General features: G+C 29.3%; 1 protein-coding gene across 1 annotated transcript in view; it reads right to left on the bottom strand.

Annotated features, from left to right (window-relative positions):
- Positions 1-15197, bottom strand: part of LOC123293701 (ephrin-B2a-like) — a 331992-nt gene that overhangs the window by 185174 nt on the left and 131621 nt on the right. Inside the window, exon 3 of the mRNA XM_044874593.1 lies at positions 4200-4229. The gene's annotated coding sequence lies outside the window, so the exon portion shown is untranslated. The remainder of the gene's footprint in view (positions 1-4199; positions 4230-15197) is intronic.

Raw genomic sequence — 15197 nt, 5'->3', positions numbered from 1 at the left:
TAATATATTCAAATTTTCGTTTAAACAAGTGAAAACAAACAATTGACTGAGTTAATTGCTGAAATACCATGTATAGACAGTGTTGATGGCCTAAAATCGTTTGTTTTTTACGTCAGTAAATAAAGAACGATATCCACTCTTAGATAGCCACATAGATGTAACTGATATTCCCATATAATACATACTAAAAAATTTGCACCTGATTTGCGCCCTCGCGGGTGATGTATACGAAAAAATGTTCTCTCTTTGTTCTATCTCTACCACTTTACAACCTTACTTTTAACGTCGTGATAGACAGACATATTATCGTGTTGATAGACAGACAGACAATCGAAAACAGACTAATTAAGTGATTTTATGAACACCTGTACCAAAATTTTGTTGATAGTATCAATATTTTCAAGCGTTACAAACTTGGGACTAAACTTAATATACCTTGATATATTTCATATACATGGTATACAAATTTACAGTACGGGATAATACAGACAGAGAGTATAATAAAAACTTGGTTTTTTTAGGTTAGTTTTTTTGTTTGTTTTTACATATAAATTTTGCGTTTATATTTTAAATTTAAACATGAGGCGTCATAAAGCTTTTGACCCCATAACTCCGTGTCATACAATGCCACATTTCGTCGATACCTCTCCCCCTTTACGTGGACGTAATTAATAGATGTTAAGTTATGGATCTGACCTCGAAGGGCTATACTCCTTTTGTTCTCATCTCTTATGAAACATCTATATCAAAAATCTAAACAAAAAGAGCAAGGTGGCGATCTTATATCTACCCATAACTACAATTGAGTACAACTGAACGCATATGCTCATATATATATGAGTAAGTGAAAGTATTATTTGAAAATACCTGAAGATCAATTAATTTATATGACTAACATAAATAAAAAATGCATTTTAAATGTGACATTTACAAGTGTTAACAGTAATTACATGACACCTACTGTTAATTATATTACACTATATTATTAATAACTAGTTTCCGTTAATGAGTTTTCATTTTTACCCGTTAGCTATATCATGTATATAGGAATTCAGTTATATTAACACCATTTTGATTTTTATTTTATTTTAAAATATTTTTAGTACGTATATATATTTTAACACGATCTAGATTAGAAAAATTGAATTATCCATGGAAAAGATTTGTTTAATCGACATAAAACTAATAGAGCTTCTCATATATATCTATAAGTTGGCGGTCGAATAGCCGCAAGGGTTTACTCATATCGATTTTATAAATGAGTTTAATATAACACATTCGAAAATTGTTATATGTCGAGTATTTTATTAGCGTGAACTGTATCATACAACTAAACCACTGATGCTTTCTTGATTTAAGGATGTATGAGTATGACAACAATGTTCGATTTAAAGGCTCAAAATTTTTTTATAGGCAGACTTTTTACTCAATGAATATGTGGTTAAAATTTCTAATTATTGGGTCAAAATTACCTTATATACTGACTTTTATCGATTTTTTACAATTTTTTAAGAGGTACCTCTTTGAAAAAATCGAAAAAAATTTTGTTTTGGAATTTGATGAAACTCGGTTAATGGGGTAATTTTGATCCAAAAAGTATAAAAATCAGGTTAATTTAATGATTGAATGCAGAGTTTCTGAGATATCGCAATTTCTGGATCGATTTTAGTCCATATGTCAAAAACTATTCGACCAGTCATCAAATGCACCCGATTTTTGTACTTTTTGGGCCAAAATTACCTTATATACTGAGTTTTATCGAAATTGGAGATATAATTTTTTTTTCGATTTTTTGCAATTTTTTTAAGGGGTACCCCTTTGAAAAAATCGAGAAATTCGGAAAAAAAATTTTATTTTGGAATTTGGTGAATATCGGTGGATGGGGTAATTTTGATCCAAAAAGTATAAAAATCGGGTTAATTTAATGATTGGATGCAGAGTTTCTGAGATATCGCAATATTTAGATCGATTTTAGTCCGTATTTCAAAAACTATTCGACCAGTCAACAAATGCACCCGATTTTTGCACTTTTTGGGTCAAAATAACCTCATATGCTGAGTTTTATCGAAATTGGAGATTAAAAAAATTTTTCAATTTCTTGCAATTTTTTTAAGGGGTACCCCTATAAAAAAATCGAGAAAATCGGAAAAAAATTTTGCTTTAGAATTTGATGAAACTCGGTGGATGGGGTAATATAAACATATCAAACTCATTTTTTTGGCAACTTATATTAATTTTCTAAAAACACTCCTTTCAAGTTATCTCACAGCTAACATAATTCTGAAGCCATGGAAAAAAAAAACAGGCGAAATCTGCCGACAAGTGCTTTCATACTAGAAATACCTTAGCCCTATTTTTCAATGTTGTTAAAAAATTTGAAATAATCAGACAAATAATTTAAATAATTCAACAAGTAAGTAAACAAATCGCTTTATAATGCGTACAAGACAACACGGAAAACTTTACCACACGTATGAAGACAATATAGTAGATAAAATAAACGACGTTATTTAAAAAAAAAACCGAATAAGCTTACGTTTGTTCGTATTATAAAAACTTTGGTGTGCCGAAAAGAAAAATGTATACACCATAAGCCATAGAAAAACTTCAAATAAAATGTAACCAACAACACTTTTTCATAAAATCCGATAATACCCGATAACATTACTAAAAAATGTGTAAAAAACCGTCTCGTGTCGTACGAACATTTAAAATTAAAATATTTATGGAATAACAGTTTTTTGAATGAAGGGGGAAGTTATATCAAAAAAAAAGATCTACAAGTTTCAGATTCCATATGTTTCCCAGATTAAAAACATTGTTTTTTGACATCTGCCTTACATGATACTAAAAAAATACCCACATGATTGACCACAATAAATTTGTATGTTAAAAGATAAAATTGGCAACCATAAAATGTTATGATAACTTAAAGTAGGTCTCATCATTCAGATGCAAAACATTAAAAATAATCAGAATGCTAAATAATAATTTTTGGGTCGAACTAAAGTACGTTTTCTTACTTCAATCGTAATCCCATTCAAAAAGTATATTCATGAAAAAGTTTCTTTGCACGTAAAAAAACTTTTAACAAAAAGAAACCCGACTTCAAAAGAAAAACTTTTCCAAAACAAATTAATATGCACCAAAAAGTAAAAAAATAACGATAATATAATGTAGTTAAAATTATTGTTATTTTTGTAGTCGGTGTCAGTCAAAGAAACAACTCTGACAGAACAGTTTGCTACATTAGCTCGGCTGACACCGACTCCAAAAATAACAATAATTGTAACTAAATTACATTATCGTTTTTTTTTTTTTTTACTTTTTAGTGCATATTAATTTGTTTTGAAAAAGTTTTTCTTTTGAAGTCAGTTTTCTTTTTGTTAAAAATTTTTTTGTATTATGATTTTTGATCTGAAGTACACTAACTAACTTGTCACTAAAAAAAGAATTATCGAAATCGATTGACGTGATATTGAGTTATTGTTCCTCTTTTTGTGAATACTTAATGCAAACTTAATACTTTTATGGTTTTCTCACGGATGTCATTGTCAGAACTGGACCAAAATAAAATGGAAGCACTCGGGAAGCACCAGCTTTAAAATAGATAAAGAATTATCAAAATCGGTTCACCCAGTCGAAAATATTGAGGTAACACACATAAAAAAATACAGTCGAATTGATAGCCTTCTTCTTTTTTGTTAAAGAAACAGTCAGCCGAATAACAAACTGTCCACATGATAATATTTTTGTTACTTGATTATTAATTAGGATGATAAATGTGATTTGTGGCGCCTAAATACTACAGTTCTTGAGTGATTTCTTTTAACAATGAAATTACCTTTCAAGCTTCAATAATTTGAAGACAAGCTTTATATCGAAAAATATTATTGTTAAAAGTTTAATCTACAACAGTGATAACCGCGGTAATTGCAAATGTCCTAATAAAATTATTTCCTTGAGAATTAACTTAATATATTATTAACTATTCAATTTTTCTTGTAAAACTCTCCAAGGTACTATTCTAGAAATCTAAAGAGAGCAATATTTCGAAATAAAAACATCAGCAATTTGCTCTCTTGATTATAAAAGAAGGAAATGTTACTAACCAATGAACCAAAAAAATACTTAACATTTACAAAAATAAATATGCATAAAAAAAAAATACTCATATTGAAAAAAAAAAGAAAACTTACCCACTTAACATTCTCGCCTACGTGTATACCCTTTAAAATAGAAAACATAAATATTATCCAAGGGAAAAATAAAATTTTCAAAGTGCGTACAAACTAATAATTGGATATTATTTCATTTCAAGTACTATTTGAAAATAAATTTTCGAAAAAAAAAATACACGGAAACTGAGAAAAAGTGTTTTTAAACAGCAAATTGAGAACACCAATATCAGCACAGTTAATATTTATTAGACGGTTATCTTTTTAAATAGAACCAACTTCACTGCACATAAACATTGACTTCACTTGAATAACCTTAGGGTAAAGTAAAACCTCAATATATGAAAATTTATTAAGACACGTATATTTGATTAAAGTTTTTTAATAAGATAAATTTATTTTTACTGTAGCCAGTTCTTATTTTATTTCGTAAACGATTCGAGAACACAAGTAATGATATCATCTATTTCACTAAATACCCCGTGTCCAATATACAATTTTTTTTTAAACTCAGACACATACAAGAACAGTACCGCGTGCAACACATTGAAAAAATGAACTGCAACTAAAACTCTAAAAAGTTTAAAAAAAAAAAGAAGATTTCTTTTATAGAAGAGAAATATATTGTATTGTTAAAAGATGACCTCGGCATATTCAATATATGACACCCCCTAAGGCTTTAGTTCTTTTATATGGTACAAAACGATATCGTATTAGTTAATAGGTATTTATAAAATATACACTCTCGAATGGTTGATCTGATTTCGACTGCCTAGGTATTTTTTGATATAGGTACCTATATGTATACTTTAAATTTGACCAGTAGTTTATATAATGACCACAAAATGTACGCGTTAGTTATTTTAACCATATTTTAAAGTCACTAAAAATATTTTACCATATATCAACAGTATCGTTTCGAACTTGTTTTTATACAGTATAGAAATTAGTTTAAAATCTTGATAAGTCAACAAAAAAGTATCAAATAAAACTTATAAGCCTATAAATCCTATTCAATCTGTCTAGTAGGCGCTTAATTTAAGAAAAGTTCAAGAAAAATTTATTCTGACTGAATACGGAGGGACTTGAAAAGGTGGTTAGATTGAAGAATTGAGCCACCAATAGAGACAGCAAATTTATCAATTTCACTTTACTAAATAACAAGCCGTGGGGTGATTCTGGTGCGACTCTTAAGATTCACATGAATAAATTCCCAGTATAATACAGAATTAAAAAAAAAAAACTCGACCGGCTAGAAACGACTCGATCGAAAATTACGAAATCTCAACGATACCATTTTTTTGTTCGCACGATATCTATCACGAAAATACACATTTTTCTGGAAATTGATGTTTCTGTCTTGTCCTGGCCATGAAACGTAAAGATATGTTGAAAATTTCGATTTCGAAAATCGAACCCATTACAATAACTTCCTATACTGGGAAGCTCTAAATTAATTACCATTGATTAAAAAGTATACTTAGCATCTGCTGTTATTTCCCTTTTTTCCTTTTTTTTCCCGTGATAAACATCGAAGAGAAGCCGGTCAGCTGCACATGGTAAGTTATTCAATTTTATTTAAATATTTCGTAAAACACCAAACACGTTGCAATTTAAAGTATGCAAAAATGCAATTAAAACTACAAATTTTATACAAACCACATAAAATCATAAAAGTTCACCCAAAAAATTATTTCAATGAGTACAAGAATGAACCAAGAGCAGCTGTGTATAAAAATTTGAAAGATTTATTGTTTTATTGTACTCCCGTAGAGTTTGAAGTAGGTCTATTCTTCTCTATAATTCTAAATATCAGTAAAGCCTATAATAATCTTTCCGCAAAGTGATTATATCAAACATTGCGAATTTTTCAAGTTTTATACAAATAGCCTGTGTATTATTGGCGTTTAATAAGAAATTATAGGCATGGCTCTGAAAAATTATTGGGAAAAATTTTTTATTGCTAATAAAAAAATAAAATCGATACGTCAATTTTTAAAGGTGAAAGGTGAAACGAATGAATTTGATGTTATCCTATTTGGAGGTGATTGTCAAGAATTTCTTCTGAAAAAACGGTCTGTGTATGCGCTTGTCACATGAGCTTTTCTGATTCGGATATGGTAAATATTTCGAGTCTATTCGAATATTAATACCTTTACCTAAATAAAATGTACTAAATATTTTATTTCCGGTATTCATGATTGGAGCCCATGAATTGGTCGTGCATTACATGACTGTTCTTGCTATAAAAGGCGGTCTAAAATCAAGGACTTATAATAAATAATAATTTTTTTGCCATCTTTTTCTTTAAAAAGTATTTATACTTATGGAAACATCAGTCCTTTATAACCACGACGAATTTATAAGAGAGTTCAAGAGGCTCTCGTAGGGTGCAAGCCTAATATTTCTTTCACTAATATAATAGGTTCATTAAAAATACTTTTACGGTTACCAAACGGCATAAAAATGAGTAAATCAATTTTTATTTATTTTTTAGTTATGAAAAGAATTTATTATTATTATATATATACTTATTTTTTTTTAAATAACCAATTACAGGTGTGAACTATATTCACACACTAGGGGTTCCATACCAGTCAATTAATATTCTTTTTTCAGTGAGTCTCATAATTTTTTTACCCTTCATATTATTATGCATTCACATATTTATATTAATTTTTATCTTCTGACGTGTGAATCAATTTTATAATGACAATGAATCTATAAAATTGATTAAAATTGATTATCATCAAAGCCGGCATATGTCTAGCAATGGTAGGTTTATTGATTAAGCAATATATAGGATTAGATGTAGTACCAAGAGTACAATGTACCTAATTCTCTGATTTTAGTTACTAGAAAGCAAGTAACTTAGAGAATGATTATCCATGTGAAGTAAAGTGGAACTAAGATTTCTAGTGTTTAAAAGTATACAATTTATATTTTCTATTGCAATAGTTGACGGGTTACATTAGTTAGTATGTTAAAATGTAACGGAATATTTGAACATGATTTTGACCCCCTTCCAAACATTGGATTATCTCGAAAGTGTATCCGATTATCCTGATCAGAATTTTTAGGAATAACGATTTCCTTATCTGAAAATATATACATTTATTTGCGTTCCCACCATATTTATACTCAATTTAAAAAAAAACTAAAAGTAAATAATTTCTTTAAATTCAAAAAAATCATTTTATCGTAAAAAAGAATTTAGTGCTTTTTATGTTTTATAATGACTCTACTTTTACCAATATCTGTCTATAAAATATTTACAATAATTGAAATTTAGCACCTCACGATTTTTTACTATAAAATGATTTTTTTGAATTTAAGGAAATTATTTTCTACCTTTTAGTTCAGCTTCTTACAAAAATGTGATTTTGTTTTTTTTTTTTAATTTAAATCTTAAAAACATGTATTCAGGAGTATCAGTGCTTTAAAAACACATATCTAAATTTTTATTTTGAAGGTACTACACCTTCCCATGATAAAAAGAATGTATTTCATTTTATTATCAAACAATAAAATAAGCCCAATTAATCTATACAGTCAGATCTAAATTTTAGTAATGGTACCTTTATCTATTCTAAAAGAACTTACGAGCAACAACCTAAGAAAACTAATTAACGATTCGTGATTGTTTCGACCAACCTAAACAATATAATTTTTTTCCAGGAAAACATTGTTCTAATCATTTTCTTCACAAGCACATTTTTCTATAGTTTCAAGTAACTTTCATACCGGTTCCCAAACGGTGCCTCAAACGGTTAAAAACAAAATTGGCATTGGCATTTTATGATAGTTAGCTTTAGCTTCTTATAAACTTATGAAAATTATAATATTTTAGCTCTTGAGAAATCTAATTATTTTTATATTTTTGAATTGCGTCTCTGATAACTTTGACTCACATTCTAAAATTTTCTTTTTCAATTTTAACCGATTTACATGAATTGTAACAATTTTTATCAGAAATGAGTCACATTAAGACTTCAAAATAGAAATCTATATTCAAACAACTGATAAGAAACCAATGTCATTTTGATGAGTATGTTTGGTGTATAACTTAAGTATATATTTCAATAAAAACAAATATTTCTTTATTTTAATTTTTATCAAAAGTATCAATAAAATAATTATAAAAATGCACAATGCATATATAGTCAGTCCATCTTACCGTGGTATTAAAAAATGTACGAAGTTGATTTCCATCAGCAAGTATGTTAAAGTGAATCAAGATTGAGAGGTAGAAATACTTGATATCACGTATAATCGTGGTGGAACCGTAAATTGGGAAAACTATTCGGTTGCGCCGGTGGGATTCTTGTAAGCAAGAGTTAAATGACATTTTTCATAAGAAAATTATAACTGCTAACAAATTAATGAGGAGTTTCATTTTAAAAACTTTAAAATTAGGTATGGATTATCCTCAACTCATTTGAAAGCCATTATACTTTCTTATAGTTTATGAGCTCATTCAGAATCTCAAAGCTTTACAGATTTCCACCCTTTACAGCAATTTTATCCGCCGAAATGAAAAAAGGGGTGTAATATGTTTGACCGCTTTGTGTGTGTGTCGTTCTGCAACATCGTAGCGACTGAACGAATGAGCCGATTTTAATTTCTTTGGTTTCCGTACTCGAAAAATTGGCGATGATCTTCATAATCGATTCAGTGTGGAAAAGGCATGGCATACAAATAATTACTATGGAAATGAATGGACAAGTAAATCTGGTTCAATTCATTTCGAAAAGTGAAATGGTAAAATAATTAGATAAATTAAAATAATAATTCAAAAGAACAAAGTCAAAAATTAAATATTTCAATTTCAATTAAAATATTTCCAAAGTTCATTTTTAAGTATCGATTCCATCTCCTATGATGTCTTTGACCATCACTTTGATATTGATTTAAGAAGGAGTGATATATTTATAGTGTTTACCTGTGCGTCTGTGTGTTTCTCAGTGGCATCGTAGCCCCTAAACGGTCGAACCGACTCGAGAACATTTCATAGCAAAGTTTCAAAAAATCGGTTTACAAGGAATACATCGCATTTGTCGGCGGTTTTTTAAATTTTGTAAATTTCACTTGTACCTGAAATTTAAACGAGCAAAACAAATTCATTTCTTTCTTTTTACGGTCATTGAAAACGTGCATTGAGTGCAAAAACTTTTGCACAAAAAAACCAAAAAAAGCATTCAAAACCTTGTTTAATGCTTTTAAAAATATGCTTTTATGCACTGTTGCACTGTCGTAGGACCTTTTCTAGCCGAATTATTAACTTCCCAACCAAAATTGGCGCTTTTAGTTTACATTGGATTTTAATTTGAATTACTATATTTGAATCCCTGTGGTTTCCCATCGCCTGTTTATCGTTGTTGTTGACAGTAAACAAGCCGTATTTTTTGATACCTCGGTAAGAACTGTTTGTATATGCACCCGATTTTATCGTATAAAAAATAATTTTAAGAAAAGAATAATTGTTCTACTTATTGCTTATACATAAATGTGATAGTTTTTGATGATATTAAAATAGCGTTTCAGTTACGCACGTTCTTAATTGTATGGTATTGCACATAAACAATTGAGCGCATTCAAATAGGCACAATGCAATTATTTTTTAAGTGAAATTTTTATTTTTGATAAATAAACTCATATATTTTATTTAAAGTGTAAGTACATTGTATTTGCAAAAATAATGGCAAATTTGTTATTTACAATTTACATCGTGGAATATAATAAAAATCACTAAAATTTATACCGCAAAAACTTTTTCCCTATCTTAATAATATAGACAAAAAGAATCATAGAAAGTTCGTGGCCAGCGATGTATGATGGCAAAACTGATTCAAAGTTTACATCGTGTAATAAAAAAAAAACATTTTATATGGATATGATTATTTTTGTAATTTAAAATAAAATTGAAAATACATTTCAGATCTCAATTTATTGATGTTTTCAACGTTCATTGATGAATTTTCATAAATATTAATTTTGAGTACACCATACATAATGTACCGGGTAACCTAAGATTTTTGTATCAATACCTCTTCATGTACCATTCAACACTCAATAATTTTTATTAGGACAAATTTTCCTTCGTTGCAGAATTTCCTTCCTCCCGTCTTAAGAACCATTACAAACAAATGAAATCCTGCAATAATGCAAAAGAACCAAGTCAACTCAAATATTTCAATTTCAATTAAAATAGTTCCAAAAATTTATCCCAAATAGGATAGCTCTCTAAGCATCCTTTTCATCTCATCTGATGTCCTTGACCATCACTTTGATATTGATTTAAGAAGGTTTGTTATAAGTTTAAAGTGTTTATCTGTGCGTCTATGTGTTTCTCAGTGATAATCGTAGCCCCTAAACGGTCGAACCGGCTCGATTAAGAACATTTTATAGCTAAATTTCCAAAAATCGGTTTACAAGGAATAAATCGCATTTGTTGGTGGATTTTTTAATTTTGTAAATTTGACTTGTATACAAAATGTATATACATTTTTTTTTACTATGTTATATCTATTTTTGATATTGTTATATCTTTCACACATATTTTCTATACTTGCTATATAAATTACTTTCGACATTTCCCATCTGCCAGGCGTGCGGCGACGGCTAAATTTTTATTATAAATTTTATTTAACGACGCCGTACTGCTGGATCATTTGCTTCTACAGAAGTATGGGATATATTGATGGCCTAAATTAATAAATATTTATACTTCCTGTAGGGATAAGTAAAATAAAAAAATAAATTAAAGTGTATTTGAAAAAGTTTACATAAAAATAAAGTAATAATGTTAACAACTTTTGCGGCAATTGTATTTTTGTGTTTTTTTATTTTTTTATTTTTTTATTCCTGATAAAATTATTTTTTTCAATAAAATTTTAGATATAGATGTATGGTGGTGTATATACATTATCTGCATGTGGTAAGAATTCATTTTTTAGATGGCACGGCTACCACCCCCGCCACCCCTTATTTAATAAATTAACCCTTAGAACACACCTATATATACATATACATTTTTTTCTCTAGTGAAACTATACACGAGGGTGTTCAAAGCACTTCATAATATTTTTTTCTCCTGCTTTTAAAAGTATAATCTATATACACCGTGTTCTACATGAAAAGAAACAGGTTTGTGTATGGATGCTCGAACATACGGGTGTATGCAGAAATCTGGGCACTAAATTATCTGAACGATAAAAATAACATGCAGTCTGTATATGCACTAATTTTTAACCCCCGAACTTAAAGAAGGGGTGTTATAGGTTTGACCGCTATGTGTGTGTGTGTCTGTCTGTGGCATGGTATTGCCTAAACGAATGAATCGATTTTATTTTTTTTTATTTCACTTGAAAGGTAATTTAACGGAGAGTGTTTTCAGCTATGTTTCAAGTGATTAGTGATTCGTACCTGAAAAAACTAAGAAATTGGCGATGATCTTTAAAATCGATTAAGTTTGGAAAAGGCATGACATATAATTTTAACTTATAAATAATTACTACAGATATGAATGGTAAAATAAACCTGGCTCCATTCATTTTGAAAAGTGAAATGATAAAATAATTAAGTAATTCAAAACAATAATTCAAAAGAACAAAGTCAACTCAAATATTTCAATTTCATTAAAACTATTTCCATAAATTTGTCCCAAAAAGTAATAGCTCGCTAAGTATCCATTTCATCTCATCTGATGCCCTTGACCATCACTTCGATATTGATTTAAGAAGGAGTTTTACAAGTTGAAAGCGTTTATCTGTGCGTCTGTGTGTTTCTCAGTGGCCCCGTAGCGCTTAAGTTTCCAAAAATCGGTTTAAAAGGAATAAATCGCATTTGTCGGGGGTTTTTTAAATTTTGTAAATTTCTATTATACACAACAGTCAATAAATTGACGTAAGCCTTGGCCATAATGTTTATTTAAAAAATTGTTTAAAAAAAAGCTTAAGAATGTATGAGTATGACAGCAAAGTTTGACTTAAAGGTTATATATATGCCCTCTATCATTGGCAGACTGTAAAAAATTGATTATGTTTTTCTGTCACGAGCTGGCAGTCTACATGCAATTTAAGAAAGAATTTAATGTCTTTTTTAATCGTATTTACCAATTTTGTCTTGTTTGAGATGTAGACAACTGAAAATTGCAAGCGATACATCCATTGTATTCTTCAGTTGTTCAATTTTCTTATGTTTATCCCTTAGAAAATCTTTATAGTATCTGTAGTTATATAATATTATGAAACTTTTACTTCCTCTGAAATCTAATAACAAGAATATTGCCCAACTGAAATGTATTTGTACGTACGCTACGTCGGTAATATTGACTTTAGTAAGTCTTGATGTTTTAACAATTTATTATCTTACACTGACATTTTATATATATTTTTTTTGTTATTATATATATATTTTTTAAATGGACCTTGTGATGTTTTTCGATAGTGTATTGCCACTTTTGGCACCCAACTATGAATTCTTTTATATGTGAACAAGGATTTGTTATCCTATTTCGTTTATATATTTATTTTATTTTTATTTTATATTTTTTTGTTATTTGTTAATTGTATTATGAAGAAACTCGAGAGTCATTTAAAAACGTATTGGTTTCACATATTATTATGACTTTGGTATATGGGTTAAGTATCAAACTAATATACTTGTAATTTTTTTTTAAAGGAGTTTATGTTTGTAGAGGTTGTATGTGTGTTTATTATAAGACATTCATTTTTTTTCTTTTAGATGATGTCTATTATGGATATTATACGACTACTTTTCAGGAATTATATATTAGGTTCTAATGGAAATGTTTTATATATTTATACGCATATATAAACATTTTGCAATTACCATGCTCTTCTTTGGTTATACTCTACCGAGAAAAGGTTTGTAAACACTTTATAAATAAAAATAATTTTATGAATAAACATAAAAAATTTCATTCCTTTAAAAATAAAAAATAATTTAAAATTGAATTAGTAATTCTGCACTTGCTGCCAACTGATCTCTTCGGAGAGAAATGTGCAGCTCTCAGGCTAAATCTGGTCTCACCCTGGACTGAGACTCATTATGGTCATACACAGATATTGCGAAGATACTCATTTTCAAAATCCGTTGACTACGTTTTACCTACTCCTAATTTTGGGAACAGGTTCTCAGAAAAGATCTTTTCCAGGCAGATTGGGAGGAAAACCTAGTTAAGCCAAAGGGCGCCGTTCTCTACACTGACGGATCTAAGTTAGAGAAGAAGTTGGATTGTGGGATCTTTTCTGAAGATCTTGATCTGCCTCTATCATTTCGGCTGCCGGATCACTGTACTGTGTATCAAGCGGAAGTGATGGCTATTCATGAGGTTGGTGAATGTCTAAGACTGAACACCCTTAGGTGCAGGGACATTACAATCTTCACCGACAGCCAAGCGGCTTTAAAATCCTTCAGCTCAGTCTATCTAACGTCAAAGGTAGCACAGGACTGCCGTACGTCCTTAAATTAGGTGGCGTAACAAATGAATGTAAACCTGGTATGGGTACCGGGACACAGCGACATTCCAGGAAATTGTGAAGCCGGCAAGCTTGCCAGAAATGGCACTATGCTGCCGGACACAAGCATCAATAAATATCCGGGAGTTTCATTTGCGAACTGCAAGTTGCTCCTGAAAGAGGATATCCTGAAAAAGACCAATCTTAGATGGAGGGAAGAACGTACTTGTGGTACTACAAGACAGATATGGTGTGAATACAATCGCAGGCGTTCCGAAGTTCTTATATCACTTCCAAGACAAAAAATGGAGACACCCATTTTAAATAGAGGCGCCCTCATATTTTCGTTATTCATAGGAATATCGATTAGAAATTTTGCACAGTCATGATGGGTCATATTTTTTAAGATACCGAAATCTGAACTTTAAACTCAGCTTACTACAAATTGGAGAAGAGTTTCATAGGACCACTAATTGAAGCTACCTGTAAAAATTTCAACTCTCTATCATTTATAGTCTTGGAGAAAAAACATTCCAAAATTTTGTTCGTAGCACCAATATTTTTAGGCGTTACAAACTTGGGACTAAACTTAGTATACCTTGATATATATTACATATATACAGGTATATAAAAGTCGAATATTTTGTATTTTTACCATGCTATTATTAAATGATCACAACATCAAAAATATGGTAGAACAGTTGAAAATACGATCTTTATATAAACATTTTCTGAACTGGAAATAATATTTAAACTAAAAATATCAGAAGTCTATTTAAGTATAAAAATTTCACTTACTACTGTATTTTTAGTTGGCATATCTCACACGAGAGTCGTATTTCACAATAAAGTATTGCATTTCATAAAATTTGTACAAAATATTTTACATTTCTTATTGGTTTCAGTATTGATTGGCTATAATAAAATGGGTTGATTTGATTAAATAAATAAATTTGAAGATTCCTCATATAATCAATCCACTACTATCATTTCTCCACTTCAATGAAATAAATTAAAATTAGTTTTGTGTACAAACCATGCATAAAATTTTTTATTAAAGTTTTATTACATTTAAGTAGGTTTATTACGGAAATTTGCATTCAATATCATTTCGTTGTACAGGCTGATTCATAATAATATCTGAAAGGTGCTTTTTATACCCTGTATATACGAAATACATATCAAGTTATATTAAATTCAGTCCCAAGTTTTTTAGACTTTTATTTATTGATCAAAAATTCAGTATAAATATGGTGGGAGCGCATATAAGTTTTCAGATATTGAAATCGTTATTTCTGAAAATCCTGATCAGGATAATGAAATAAACATATTAAGTTATTGTATTATCATCGATTCTTAATAAGTATGCCAAATTTTCGAGTTAACCCGACGTTTTAAAGGGAGTCAGCATCATGTTCAAAGTTTCCGTTGCATACTAACATACTAAGATACTAACATACTTATGAAGCTAATAAAAGCGTGTTCAAAATGTTGATCTCCAGACCATTATCAAATGTGATATCGGAAATGTATTTCT

This window comes from Chrysoperla carnea, chromosome 2, assembly GCF_905475395.1.
Source record: "Chrysoperla carnea chromosome 2, inChrCarn1.1, whole genome shotgun sequence".
In the NCBI taxonomy this organism is placed as follows: domain Eukaryota; kingdom Metazoa; phylum Arthropoda; class Insecta; order Neuroptera; family Chrysopidae; genus Chrysoperla; species Chrysoperla carnea.
This window is presented reverse-complemented; position numbering and strand designations above follow the sequence as displayed.